Below are 4451 nucleotides of genomic sequence, written 5' to 3'. Positions count from 1 at the left end.
GAAAAATTTCTTAGTGGAAAGAAGTGAATGACATATTTGAAGCATATACAGTTCTGTTTTGGAAATTTTCTTTTCAAACTTAAAAATATTTCTCCTTCTTTTCAAACATCCTGAGTTAGGAAATATAAATCTGATTGCAGTTTAATTCTAATCTCTTTGAATAAAATTACATTTGCTTCGCCTGTTTTTCTTTTTTTTTTTTAGGAAGCTATTATGAAGCTTTTTAATTCTGTAATTCTTAGATTCTGCACTAGTCTGTAGGTCTCCTTCATTAATGCCACCAGTACCCAGGACTGAGGTTTATTCAGTTCAGGAAAACTATTTTGCATTCCTTTTCTCCCTTTCCTTTACTTAACTTTTTCTCCAATTCTTGTTAGATTATCCAACTTCTAGTACCACCATAATGTTCTCATCTCTGTCTTTCCACAGTGTATTATGAGATACTCTATTAACTCCATATACTGAATCAAAAATTGTCTTCAACAATTTTTACCCTAATAGTTAACCTGTTCAAGATTTATTACCTTTCTGCTATTAAATTTTTATTAATCAGTTCTTTAATGTTTCAGCTATATTTCTATTTTTATCTGTGTATAACAGTAACTTTTTATTTTGTGGTTATGACAAGTTCTCAATAATTTCAATAGATTTGAGTCACATATACTTATCTTTTATTTCTTTCATATAAAAGATAACTCTGATAACTCATAATCATAACTCTGATTATGTATTTTTATTTTCTAATTTTTTTGTATTTGATTCTCTCTCTCTTAATCCTGATATCCTCAGCTACCTGGTGATTCTTTATTGTGTTGCTACATTTAAAATTAAAGGTCTATATTGACCAATACTATAGTTTGAGCATATTTATCAAACTCATGATATTCCCTGGAGCTACATCTGTTACAGGTAGCCTGGTCTCCATTCTTGCAGTTGCAAAGTTGGAGAACAGGGACATAATATATGACCAATTATGGTAGTCATCATTTTGTCAGATTAGCTGGTTTGGGTATTAAATACCTCTCTATCTCTGTTGAGGCTTGTATTTAACTCTGGATCTGGAACTTCTCTGCTTCCACACATCATCAGAAAGTGATTAGGTCAGGATTTCCTCTTCCACTGAAAAGCTGTGAAAAATATTTTAACAACTAGATACACTGAGTTAATTAATTTAGATGAACAGTCTTTTAATTGCTTGAACTGATGACCCTACATAACCCTATTGTCTCCCCCATTCTCTACAATTATTCTGAGGCTATCTTGTTTTTCTTCTGAAAAGATTCAGTATTTTACCTTATTTTATTTATTTCCCACTTCTACTTCTTTCATTTTGGTGGATTGTCCATTCCATAGGATTCTGAGTAAATCTCAGAATTTTATTTGTTCCCAAAATTTCTCAGGAAGTTCTGCTCAGCTCATGGTATCCTTTATGACTTTTCCATGTTATGAATTTGCTCTGTTACTTTATTTGTTATTTTAACTGCTCTAAATAGGATTTTAGAATAAAGGAAAAGTGGAGGGGTTTATAGTTAGCAGTTCAAATCAGAAACCCCTACCATTTTACCATTTTCTCCTGTGTGCTCTCACTGGGAGAACCAATATAGGAACTGGGGGAAACATATGAGGAGGGACCTCAAAAAAGTGAAATTATCTTCTGGAAGGCAGGCCCCTTGTAGTAGAGGCTTCCTCCTCTACCTGTGTATTTTAGGAACCCATCTGTATCAGTGTACCAGCTGGCATTGTTGTGAGAGGCTATGTTCTGCTTCAGTGAATTTTTTTAGAAGACTCTTTCAATGGGTTTGTTTGTTCACTTCATAATGCATGATTTACCAGCTCATCTGCCCACACCATGCTGAGTGTTTAGAAGTTTTTGATCAAAAAATGACGTGACCCCCATGTTCCCCCCTCCCTATTTATCCAATCTTACCCCAAGTGACTTTTTTTTGGTTTCTCAGGATAAAAAAAAAAGTCCTTGAAGGGAAATGTATTGCTGTTATGGAAAAAGTGAAACAAAAAATGGCAGAAGCATTCAAAAACATCAAACTTGATGAGTTCAAAAACTGTTCTGAGCAGTGGAAAACAATGCCTCTATAGGTGTATTGCATTAAATGGAGAGTACTCTGAAAGTGACAAGTTGACACATGTAAGAATGAATACACAACTTTTATAAATAAATTTCAGATTTCTGGGAGGGTTCCCCTTCTTACAAAAAAGTAATGACGTTGGAGTTAGGTGTAGACCCTACTGTTGTTCAGCAATTTTTTTAGATCATCATGAGAAGGTCGTTTATCTCTACCAACATAGTTTGCTTTCATCTAACCTGAATATATCAGTATTGAAGAGGTAGAATTTATGAGAGCAGTTTATAATATAAATGTATAAATTAACAAACACAGCCTCTGGTAAAAATAAATTAATGAACATAGTCTCTGATAAAACAGAATAGTGCTTTCACATACTTTTAAAACATTGTTTTTTCTTGATTTTTATTTGTGCAATGTGATAGGTTAATGATGTTAACATTTTAATGTTTATTAAATTTATATTGTAAACTAGAAAATATAGTCTTGGCATTCAATAACGTGAAAAAATGCTCATTTTTCAGTCTCCGCTAATTGATTTTAGTATTTTGGACACAGTTTTAAAGTTGTGTATTTAAATCTAATAAAATATTTTATTTTATTATTTAAACTTTTTTATTGTTGTTCAAGTACAGTTTTCTGCTCCCCCCACACCCTCCCCATACCACCAGCCCTCCCCACCTCCCTCCCCTGTTTCTACCCCTCTTGTTATTGTCCACCTGTCCTTTGTAATTATTCCTGCAAACACTTCACCCTTTTCCCCTATGATCTTCTCCCCTCTCCCTTTTCGTCACTGTCAGTCTGTTCTTAATTTCCATGTCTTTGGTTATATTTTGCTTGCTTGTCCATTTTGTTGATTAGGTTCCTGTTAAAGGTGAGATCATATGGTATTCATTTTTTATCATCTGACTTATTTCACTCAGCATAATGCTTTCCGGTTTCATCCATGCTGTTGCAAAGGGTAGGAGCTTCTTCTTTCTTTCTGCTGCATAGAATTCCTTTGTGTAAATGTACCATAGCTTTTTGATCCATTCACTTACCGATGGGCACTCAGGTTGCTTCTAGCCCTTGGCTATTGTAAATTGTGCTGTTATGAACATTGGGGTGCATAGGTGCTTTTAGATTGGTGGGTCAGTGTTCTTGGGATATAAACCTAGTAGTAGAATTGCTGAGTCAAGAGGAAGTTTCATTTTTAGTTTTCTGAGAAAATTCCATACTGTTTTCCATAGTGGTTGCACCAGTGTGCAATTCTACCAACAGTGCACTAGGGTTCCCTTTTCTCCACAACCTCTCCAACACTTGTTGTTTGTTGCTTTGTTTATGATGGCCAGTCTGACTGGTGTAAAGTGGTATCTCATTGTGGTTTTAATTTGCATCCGTTTGATAGCTAGTGATACTGAGCATCTTTTCATGTGTCTCTGAACCTTCTGTATGTCCTCCTTGGAGAAGTGTCTGCTCAAGCCCTTTGCCCACTTTTTAATTGGGTTGTTTGTCTTCCTGGAGTGGAGTCCTGTGAGTTCTTTATATATTTTGGGCAGGGGCCATGCTAATCTTCTCTGTATCGTTCCAATTCTAGTATATGTGCTGCCAAAGCGAGCACTATATTTTGGATATTAAACTCTTGTCTAAGGTATCATTCATTGGCAAATATGTTTTCTCAAACAGTTGGCTCTCTTTTTATTTTAATACTGTTTTCTTTAGCCGTGCAGAAGCTTTTTAATTTGATGAGGACCCATTTGTTTACTCTTTTCTTTATGCCCCTTGCTTTAGGGGACATATCAGTGAGAATATTGCAGTGTGGAATGTCTGAGATTTTCCTGCCTATAATCTCCTCTAGGACTTTAATGGTGTCACAACTTATATTTAAATCTTTTATCCACCTTGAATTTGTTTTTGTGTGTGGTATAAGTTGGTGACTGAATTTAATTTTTTTGCCTATAGCTGTCCAGCTCTTTCAACACCATTTGTTGAAGAGGCTATTTTTATTCCATTTTATGTTGCTGCCTCCATTTTCAAATAATAAATGACCATAGAGACTTAGGTTTATTTCTGGGCTCTCTGTTCTATTCCATTGGTCAATGTGTCTGTTCTTATGCCAGTTCCAGGCTTTTTTGATTACAGTGACCTTGTAATACAGTTTGGTATCAGGTATTGTGATCCCTCTTACTTTACTCTTCTTTCTCAAAAGTACTGCAGCCATTTGAGGTCATTTATGGTTCCATACAAATTTTTGAAGTGTTTGTTCTATATCTGTGAAGTAGGCAATTGGTATGTTAATAGGTATAGCATTGAGTCTATAAATTGCTTTGGGTAATATGGACATTTTGATGATGTTAATTATTCCAATCCATGAGCATGGTACATGCTTCC

The 4451-nt window shown here is 34.8% G+C and overlaps 1 pseudogene; it reads right to left on the bottom strand.

Moving 5' to 3' along the window:
* Positions 1 to 3611: 3611 nt before the first annotated feature.
* On the bottom strand, positions 3612 to 3681 carry LOC118984068 (uncharacterized; annotated as a pseudogene).
* Positions 3682 to 4451: the final 770 nt, after the last annotated feature.

The sequence above is a fragment of the Sturnira hondurensis genome, unplaced genomic scaffold (genome assembly GCF_014824575.4).
Source record: "Sturnira hondurensis isolate 20B ecotype Veracruz unplaced genomic scaffold, ASM1482457v3 Scaffold0003201, whole genome shotgun sequence".
NCBI classification, from domain to species: domain Eukaryota; kingdom Metazoa; phylum Chordata; class Mammalia; order Chiroptera; family Phyllostomidae; genus Sturnira; species Sturnira hondurensis.
Note: the sequence above shows the minus strand (reverse complement) of the source record. Positions and strands in the feature narration are given on the sequence as shown.